We start from the raw sequence: 10800 nt of genomic DNA on the forward strand, positions 1-10800 counted from the left end.
TCCAACCTGATGCTCGTGCACCCGCTTACATATTGGTAGAATATTTTAACTCCAGAAGGGGTATGTGTCAACATGCTGAGATATCTAAGTATCATATCTGTAGTCATTACATGATCATTTTAGTATCTGTAAAGARACAGATGCATCATTTCAATAGATATCCTTACACGGTATGTATTTTACGTTTCAAGTGCCGAAATCACTGCTTCTTACATACAGTGGGAGAACAAGTATTTGATACACTGCCGATTTTGCAGGTTTTTCTACTTAAAGCATGTAGAGGTCTGTAATTTTTTCATAGGTACACCTTCAACTGTGAGAGACGGAATCTAAAACAAAACTCCAGAAAATCACCATTGTATGATTTTTAAATAATTAATTTGCATTTTATGCATGACATAAGTATTTTGATCACTTACCAATCAGTAAGAATTCCGCTTTCACAGACCTTGTTAGTTTTCTTTAGAGAAGCCCTCCTGTTTTTCCACTCATTACCTGTATTAACTGCACCTGTTTGAACTCGTTACCTGTATACACCTGTCCACACACATCAAACAGATTCCAACCTCTCCACAATGGCCAAGACCAGAGAGCTGTGTAAGGACATCAGGGATAAAGTGTAGACCTGCACAAGGCTGGGATGGGCTACAGGACTAGGCAAGCAGCTTGGTGAGAAGGAAACAACTGTTGGCGCAATTTTAGAAAATGGAAGAAGTTCAAGATGACGGTCAATCACCTCGGTCTGGGGCTCCATGCAAGATTTCACCTCGTGGGGCATCAATGATCATGAGGAAGGTGAGGGATCAGCCCAGAACTACACGCAGGACCTGGTCAATGACCTGAAGAGAGCTGGGACCACAGTCTCAAAGAAAACCATTAGTAACACACTACGCCGTCATGGATTAAAATCCTAGCGCACGCAAGGTCCCCTGCTTAAGCCAGTGCATGTCCAGGCCTGTCTGAAGTTTGCCAATGACATCTGGAATCCAGGAGGATGGAGAAGGTCATTTGGGTTGATGAGACAAAAATAGAGCTTTTTGGTCTAACTCCACTCGCCGTGTTTGGAGAAGAAGTATGAGTACAACCCCAGAACACCATCCCACAACGTGAAGCATGGAGGTGGAACATCATTCTTGGGATGCTTTTGCAAAGGGGACAGAGCGACTGCACCGTATTGAGGGGAGGATGGATGGGCCATGTATCGCGAGATCTTGGCCAACAACCTCCTTCGCTCAGTAAAGAGATTGAAGATGGTCGTGGCTGGGTCTTCCAGCATGACAACGACACGAAGCACACAGCATGGCAACTAAGTGCGTCCGTAAGAAGCACTCAAGTCCTGGAGTGGCCTAGCAGTCTCCAGACCTGACAACACCAATAGAAAAATCTTGTGGAGGGAGCTGAAAGTCCGTATTGCCCAGCGACAGCCCCGAAACCTGAAGGATCTGGAGAAGATCTGTAGGGAGAGTGGGCCAAAATCCTGCTGCAGTGTGTGCAAACCTAGTCAGAACTACAGAAAGTATGATCTCTGTAATTGCAACAAAGGTTTCTGTACCAAAATATTAAGTTCTGTTTTCTGATGTATCAAATACTTATGTCATGGCAATAAAATGCAAATTAATTACTTAAAAATCATACAATGTGATTTTCTGGATTTTTGTTTTAGATTCCGTCTCTCATAGTTGAGATGTACCTATGATAAATTACAGACCTCTACATGTTTGTAAGTAGGAAAACCTGTCAAAATCGGCAGTGTATCAAATACTGTTTCTCCCCACTGTATATATTCACACCCCTTGACTTTTTCCACATGTTGTTGTGTACACGCTGAATTTAAATGGATAAATTGAGATTTTTGTCACTGGCCTACACACAATACCCCATAATGTCAAAGTGGAATTATGTTTGTTGATGTTTGAAAATTCATAAACATGAAGCTGAAATGTGTTGAGTCAATAAGTATTCAACCTCTGTCTAAATGGCCCGTCTAATGTTCAGAAGTAAAATGTGCTTAACAGGTAACATAGTTGCATGGACTCACTGTGTGCAATAATAATGTTAAAACATAATTGTTTTAATGACTACCTCATCTGTATACCGCACATACAAATTATCTGTAAGGTCCCTCAGTTGAGCAATGATTTCAAAACAGACTCAACCACAGACCAGGGAGGTTTTCCAATGCCTCAAAAAGAAGGGCATCTACTGGAAATGGGTAAAAAAAGCAGCACATTGAATATCTTTTTGAGTATGGTGCAGTTATTAATTACACTTTGGATGGTGTATCAATACACCTAGTACACTACAAGATACAGCTGTCTTTCTAACTCAGTTGCCGTGAGGAAGGGAAACCGCTCAGGGATTTACCATGAGGCCAATGGTGACTTTAAAAGTTACAGAGTTTAATGGCTGTAATTGGAGAAAACTGAGGATGATCAACAACATTGTAGATACTCCACCAATACTAACCAAATTGACAGTGAAAAGAAGGAAGCCTGTACAGATAAAAATACCCAAACATGCAACCTTATTGCCCGACTAAAGTAATACTGCAAACAAATGTGGCAAATTCACTTTTTGTTCTGAATACAAAGTGTTATGTTTGGAGCAAATCCACTWCAACACATTGCTGCGTACCACTCTCCATATTTTCAAGCATAGTGGTGGCTGCATCATGTTATGGGTATGGTTGTACCCGTTAAGYACTGGGGAGTTTTTCAGGATACAATATTAACGGACTGGAGCTAAGCACAGGCAAAATACTAGGGAAAAAACTAGTTCAGTCTGGTTTCCACCAGACACTGGGAGATATATTCACCGTTCAGCAAGACAATAACCTAAAACACAAGGCCAAATCTACACTGGATTTGCTTACCAAGAAGACAGTGAATGTTCCTGAGTGGCCGAGGTACAGCTTTGACTTAAATCTACTTGAAAATCTATGGCAAGACCTGAAAATTGWTGTCTAGCAATGATCAACAACCAATTTGATAGAGCTTGAAGACATTTGAAAATAAAAATGGGCAAATGTTGCAGAATCCAGGTGTGGAAAGCACTTATAGACTTACCCAGAAAGACTCCTCTATAATCGCTCCTTAAAGTGCTTCTACAAAGTATTGACTCAGGGGTGTGAATACTTATGTAAATGAGATGTTGCTGAATTTCATTTWAAAAAATGTGCAGAAATMTCTAAAAACGTGTTTTCACTTTGTCATTATGGAGTATTGTAGAAAGGTGAATTTTGTTGTTGTTGATTGAARCAATTTTGAATTCAGGCTGTAACCCAACAAAATGTGGAATAAGTCAAGTGGTATGAATAGTTTCTGAAGGCACTGATCATACATTTGCACCATATTCAGTAGTAGGCTATACAAGGCACTGAAAGGCAAACATTGTCGTATTTCAAACAAATTGCTATTTCCAAAGCACATCTCTGCTATTTCTGTAAAAAAAAAATGCAGCATAGCAAATCCAGAGCTCCAATCACAACACATGTTTTCTGTACAGTTGCAAACGTAGGTCAACGGAAAATAAATGTTTRACACCCTCACCCTCAGCCCGGGACCGAGTGGTGCAGCGGTCTAAGGCACTGTATCGCGTCACTACAGACCCGGGTTAGATCCCGGGCTGTATCACAACCAGCCGTGATCTGGAGTCCCATAGGGCGGCGCACAATTGGCCCAGCATCGTCCGGTTTAGGGGAGGGTTTGTCTGGGGTAGGCCATCATTGTAAATAACAATTTGTTCTTAACTGACTGGCCTAGTTAAATAAAACAATAATAATAATAAAATAAAAACCTGCCTGCCCTGTTTGTTATATGCGATTGGTGCAGATTGGGTCGTCATCGGAGGTCCCTCACAGTCCAGACCCAACGTGGTGGTAGTGTTGGTCTGTGATCCACTCCAAACTGTCATTGCAAAAATCAGGAATCTAAATGTTGTTGATTTTGCAAGAAAACATTGTAAAATCACATAATTATAATCTACCTGCTTCATTTATGATGAGGAAACTAACTGGAACAAGCAAGCTAGCTATTTTATATTAACCAGTCATACAAAATATGCCTAAATGTTTTAAAACGTTAGCTTTCACCTTGAGGCTTGATAGGGGAGAATTTTTTTCCCCTAAAATGTTTTCATTATTTGTTAGCTAGCTACGGTTTGCGCACACCTTTATCCAAAAATGATAACTAGTGTCTGAAATAATGATATGGATTTAATATTTGTCTAATTATTGAGCATGTCCTCAAAACTCAAATAAGCATCAGAAATTGCCCAAAATGCATATCAAGATCCAAATATGGACCTCAGTCAAGAGCATATGCATTGTACGCGCTGAGAAAATATACTATGTAGTACTACTGTCAGTATTTGTCATCATATAGAGAAAATAAGATGTCCACATAGGCCTATCTCAGGATATCTAATGAGTCATTATCCGGCCATACCATGTAACATATAGGGATTCCAAAAATGATTTGTGCATGTGTAACAGTATAACTTCAGTACCGTCCCCTCGCCCCGACACGGGCGCGAACCAGAGACCTTCTGCACACATCAACAACGGTCACCCACGAAGCGTCGTTACCCATCGCTCCACTGCTGAAAACTCAGAAATGCATCAGAAATCATCCTTATTGTCAGCGTATCAAAAAGCATATGAAGATCCAGATATGGACCTCAGCCAAAAGAAGCACATCTGTAATCAATATAGCTTCATATCTTGAATGTGCAGATGTATACACTCAATACTTGCCAACATGAAGAGAGAAAATAGGATGTCACATATCTCAGGATTTTGTATGAGTCCATAGTAAAGGTCCATGTGTGATTCAGAATTTGTCAGGATATGGTTCATATCCACAAAACTCAAAATATGTATTGGAAATGGTCTGTATGCTCTAGAATATCAAAAACGTGTKATGTAAAGATATATGGACCATTTTCGTCCAGTGTGYATACATGTACTGACTGTACTGTATGTGTATATGTAACAGATGTGATCAGTAACTCTCTTGCGTTCTGATTTTAAAAAGAAAGGAATGCCCAGCCAGTGGGATGAATGATGTACATGAACCCTGGATTGCTGATGCTATGTATTGGCTATTGAGAGGCTTTGACGCCACTGGTTGACTGTATTGGAAGTCCCCAGTAGGAGCAGTCCAGCAAAGGAATGAAAGGAATTCTATAGTGTTTCAATTAAATGTGTCAAGGGCAAAATTACGTGTATTTAAGTATTTTCTTGTTGTAGTGGGGACAGTAACATTACTAATCTCAAAAAATTATACTTTAAGGATTTTTTWWAACATATTTTTTCATTTTGATTTTATGTTTAGCTCACATAATATAATSTAAACGTGTGCAATAAGGTGTCTGTAACAGAATWKATGTGGCAAAAACGAATGTAGACATTAATAAATGCATTTCTAATATCTTGCAAAATATTTTTTTTTACATTAGTGGGGGAGTGCCAWGATGGCGGCGTGGTGACTTCAACACAGCACTCTATTAGGGGGAGATRGTGAATSTAAATTCTCCCCAGTKTGATAATTCTATGCAAGAGGTAAGTCACGTTTTGAAATACTGTCATCTTTTTTCATATTTACAACGTGTACGAGTTCACTATGTACATTTCCTGGTGTATAAGGTATATGTTTACGGTACCTGTTAGATATTGGGGGATTCCTGTGATGTGCTTTTGATATGTATGATGGCTGTGCAAGTGAGTTAGTTAGCATGCTTGAAATGTAATTGTCGTATTAGCCCCTGTTTATACAGATTTATTGTTACAGATTCATGCTATCGACAACTAACTAGATAGACCCACTGGCTGCTGGACAAATTAGCTACGCGCGTGTGTGTGTGTGTGTGTGTGTGGTGGGGGGGCTAAGTGAGGCACCAGATGAGAAATGATAGGCTACCAGTGAGCTTTTACCCCCGTATCAAGCCTAGCTAGCTTGCTAGCCCCACTAGCTGCTGGACAAATTAGCTACGCGAGTAATGATTCTCACTGCGCGGTATGGCTGCTACATAAAGGGAGCTATCCTTTCTTAGGTGCACATGCATGTTTACAGATCAAATACTGAACTAAAGAGACCTGCCTGGGTATATTGGGTGGGGTACAATAAATGTAGCCTGAGGATATATGGTTTCTAGTTTACATGGCTGTGACTATAATCGAAGACAATCCTCTTGGGAGCAACTGCACCGCAGCAACTGCACCGCCCTCAACCGCAAGGCTCTCCAGAGGGTAGTGCGGTCTGCACAACGCATCACCGGGGACAAACTACCTGCAGCACCCGATGTCACGGGAAGGCCAAAAAGAGCATCAAGGACAACAACCACCCGAGCCACTGCCTGTTCACCCCGCCACCATCCAGAAGGTAGGTCAGTACAGGTGCATAAAAGCTGGGACCTAGAGACTGAAGAACAGCTTCTATCTCAAGGTCATCAGATTGTTAAACAGCCATCACTAACATAGAGGCTGCTGCCAACATATAGACTCAAATCACTGGCCACTTAATAAAGGTATCACTAGTCACTTTAAATAATGGCACTTTAATAATGTTTACATATCCTACATTACTCATCTCATATGAATATACTGTATTTTATACCTTGCATCWAGCCTATGCCGCACGGCCATTGCACATCCACATATTTATATGTACATATTCTCATTCCATCCCCGTACATTGTGTGTGTATAAGGTAGTCATTGTGAATTTGTTAGATTACTGTTAGATATTACTGCATTGTCGGAACTAGAAGCACAAGCATTTCGCTACACTCGCATTAACATCTGCTGACCATGTGTATGTGACCAATACAATTTGATTCGATTTGATTTATTGGTCCATGTATGTCAAGGGAGAGCGAGAGATTGACAGAGACAGTGATTGGGATTTTGAGCGGCCAGTGTGAATTGGGAGTAGGCATCACACGGGAGAGGGGAAGAGAGGCGGAAGAGAGGGGGTCAGGTAGGTGGGTTATGAAAGCAGTACATCCTTTAGTGCAACATGCACTAAATGTCAGGTCATATCTGTGAATAGCTTCACAGATGAGATGTACTGCAATGGGCCTTTTTCCTCATAGATTTCTTAAACCAGCTGTAAGCAATCAGTCTGAGTCTATTACATAAACATGAAGGGACAGGAACATTTACACTACATACTGTATGTTTTATAAATATTATAATTTGTTACATGACAGGTCATCATTTAATGACATAAGGGTTCAAAACGGATGAACTATTTARTAGTTCATTAACAACTATTAAACTTGTGGAATTAGAATCACCATTACATATATGCTATATTTGGAATGGCCAAATAGCATGTTTGTCACACCCTGATCTGTTTCACCTGTCTTTGTGCTTGTCTCCACCCCCTTCCAGGTAAAACCCCATCTGCCCCATTATCCCCTGTGTATTTAGACCTGTGTTTTCTGTTTGTCTGTTGCCAGTTCGTTTTGTCTCGTCAAGCCTACCAGCGTTTTTCCCGTACAGCATTTTTCTCTCTAGTCCCTGTTTTCTAGTTTTCCCGCTTTTGACCCATTTTGCCTGCCCTGACCCTGGCTGCTGTTCTGTACCTTGTGACACTGCCCTGGATTACTGACTTCTGCCTACCCTGACCCTGAGCCCGCCTGCCGTTCTGTACRTTTCGGACTCTGCTCTGGATTACTGACCTCTGTCTGCCCTGTCGTTTTCCTGCCACCTGTTATTGTAATACATTTTGTTACTTCGAACTGTCTACATCTGGGTCTTARCCTGAGGTCTGATAATGTTTCTGATAATACTGTGTGAGAAAGTAGACTGAATTTGGCCGTATGTTTTCATTGTCTTTATCAATATTTTCAGTTAACCTCTAAAAGGCGACCCCACTGTTGCAGAAGTGAAAGAAAGGACAGAAAAGATGTGGGTATCCCTGAGAACTTTGGGATACCTTTTCATTTTTTCTGGTTTCTCATCGACTGAATCCCACATTCTSAAATGAATTGTCGCCGTAATTATTTTCAGTTTTGCTTTACTMTTTTGGGTTCATTTTGAAATCTGATAGATTTACGACTTGATTTATGCTTAAGGGGGAAAATAAGTAAATGAGATAGTTGTTGATAACCCATAATCATATTGTATTTTTTTGCTTGATGTAGGAGCCATGTATTTACCCAATTAATCAAGCTTAAATTAACCCCATTGTAGCCTGTTTATACTGGGTTCTAACCTACGCCCTTTGTCCTGATCTTTTCCACATTCTGATTGTGCCCACATTTTTTGACACGTGTTGAAAATTCAAAGACGCATTGTTTTCTGATTGTGATTAGATCTTCCTGACCACCTCTGGAGGGGCCAGGATATCTGGTRAGAATGAGGACACTGTGGATGGATAAGAGACAGGTTTTAATACCATGTGTAGATGCAACGGCTACATTGTGTGCATAATCAGAATGTGTATACGTTTAGGACAAAGAATTCATGTTGGAACCAGTGGTGTAAAGATTTTGGGTATCTTTACTTTACTATTTATACTGTATTTTTACAACTTTTACGTTTACTTCATTACATTCCTAAAGAAAATGATGTACTTTTTACTCCGTACATTTTCCCTGACACCCAAAAGAACTCATTACATTTRGAACGTTAAGCATGACAGGAAAATTGTCAAATTCACATACTTATCAAGAGAACATCCCTGGTCATCCCTAATGCCTCTGATCTGGCAGACTCACTAAGCACACATTATTGGTTTTTATATGATATCTGAGTGCTGGAGTGTGCCCCTGGCTATCCGTCAATAAATAAAAAACAAGAAAATGGTGCCGTCTGGTTTGCTTAATATAAGGAATTTGAAATGATTTATACTTTAACTTTTGATACTTAAGTATATTTAAAATCAAATACTTTTAGACTTTTACTCAAGTAGTATTTTACTAGGTTTTGCTTTTACTGAAGTATGACAATTGGGAACTTTTTCCACCACTGGTTAGCACCAGGTAAAAATGAGGCTTTTGTTGGATAATTGCATAAGACATATGACTTGTGTAATCTGTCAAGGCGATCGATTTCCCCCCCCATCAAGTCGTTTCCCATTGACCCTCACGGAGAGGAAATGTGGGTGCAAGGCTTTGGGCAGTTAACTGCGGTATAGAATCCTCTGAGTATACAATGAAAATGATATTTCCAAAAACATATCCCAGTGCATATATTTTTATTATGAATGTTCCTGTAACAACTATAAGCTTAATGAAGCATGCACACACATTTTCTTTAGTTACTTTGTAGACCCAGAATATTGTTGACCCATTGGAAGGAGTCTCATAAAATGTTATATAATCCTGTACCACAACAAAAACAAGCAATATTATCACAGAAATATAAAAAAAATCGTCTTTGTTTATGATCTAGCTGATGTAAACTTTCTGTAGACTCTCGGTCTCAGTTGGGGATGACCTAGCAGTTTGACTTYGGCAGGTTTTTCAAGATAAGCACAACAGACACTTCCACAGTGAAGACTACAACAGCAAAGAGGTGTGTTACTGCAGCCTAAACGTGTACATATTACAAAGGAGAGAAAGTACATTTTTTACCATGTGGTGCTTGTCCATTTCAGTTGTGCCATATCTATTTTGTGCTAAATGTGTTCATTGGAACATATGACCACARAATGTCCGTGTGTGGTACTTAGCGTCTGTTATAAAACTGGATGTTTGGATCCTGGAAGCTGATTGGACAAGCTGATTCCAAGCTGTGCTGTTTTGGCCATCACAGGCACACTACGCATGCTAACAGTTCCATCTGAAAATGATAACTGGGACTCCATAAGAATATCATGTTAATGTTGCTGTCTGAATTGTCTTGTATTTATCTAAACAGGTACTGTTGAAGTCGGAAGTTTACATACACTTAGGTTGGAGTCATTAAAACTCGTTTTTTTCAACCACTCCGCAAATTTGTTGTTAACAAACTATAGTTTTGGAAAGTCGGTTAGGACATCTACTTTGTGCATGACACAAGTCATTTTTCCAACAATTGTTTACAGACAGATTATTTCACTTATAATTCACTGAATCACAAATCCAGTGGGCCAGAAGTTTACATACACTAAGTTGACTGTGCCTTTAAACAGCTTGGAAAATTCCAGAAAATGATGTCATGGCTTTAGAAGGGTGTACCTGTGGATGTATTTCACAGGCTCCCATCAAACTCAGTGCCTCTCTTGACATTATGGGAAAAATCATAAGAAATCAGCCAAGACCTCCAGAAAAAAAAAATGTAGACCTCACAAGTCTGGTTCATACTTGGGAGCAATTTCCCAAAAGCCTGAAGGTACCATGCCCATCTGTACAGAACAATAGTAAGCAAGTATAAACACCATGGGACCACGCCAGCAGTCATAGCACTCAGGAAGGAGACGCGTTCTGTCTCCTAGAGATGAACGTACTTGTGTCGCAAAAGTGCAAATCAATTCCCAGAACAACAGCAAAGGACCTGTGTGAAGATGCTGGAGGAAACAGGTACAAAGTATCTATATCCACAGTAAAACGAGTCCTATAGCCACTGCTCCAAACCGCCATACAAAAAGCCAGACTACGGTTTTGCAGCTGCACATGGGGACAAAGATCGTACTTTTTCGGGTAATGTTGTTGATTGTCTTAATGACCATCGTTATATTTGGAGGAAAAGGGGGGGGGGGGGGGGGGGGGGCTTGCAGCCCGAAGAACACCACACCAACCGGTGAAACGGGGTGGCAGCCTCGTAGAAGTCAACATCTTCATATCTCACATTTTCTCATGATTTTGCCAATCT

At 40.2% G+C, this 10800-nt stretch overlaps 1 long non-coding RNA gene across 1 annotated transcript; it reads left to right on the forward strand.

The window, feature by feature from the left end:
* The first annotated feature begins 5170 nt into the window (after nucleotides 1-5170).
* On the forward strand, nucleotides 5171-8811 carry LOC139029069 (uncharacterized). The gene is made up of 2 exons (XR_011481342.1): nucleotides 5171-5560; nucleotides 6154-8811. It is a non-coding gene; the product is annotated as an uncharacterized lncRNA (long non-coding RNA).
* The last annotated feature ends 1989 nt before the right edge of the window (nucleotides 8812-10800 follow it).

The sequence above is a fragment of the Salvelinus sp. IW2-2015 genome, linkage group LG17, assembly GCF_002910315.2.
Source record: "Salvelinus sp. IW2-2015 linkage group LG17, ASM291031v2, whole genome shotgun sequence".
Classification (NCBI taxonomy): domain Eukaryota; kingdom Metazoa; phylum Chordata; class Actinopteri; order Salmoniformes; family Salmonidae; genus Salvelinus; species Salvelinus sp. IW2-2015.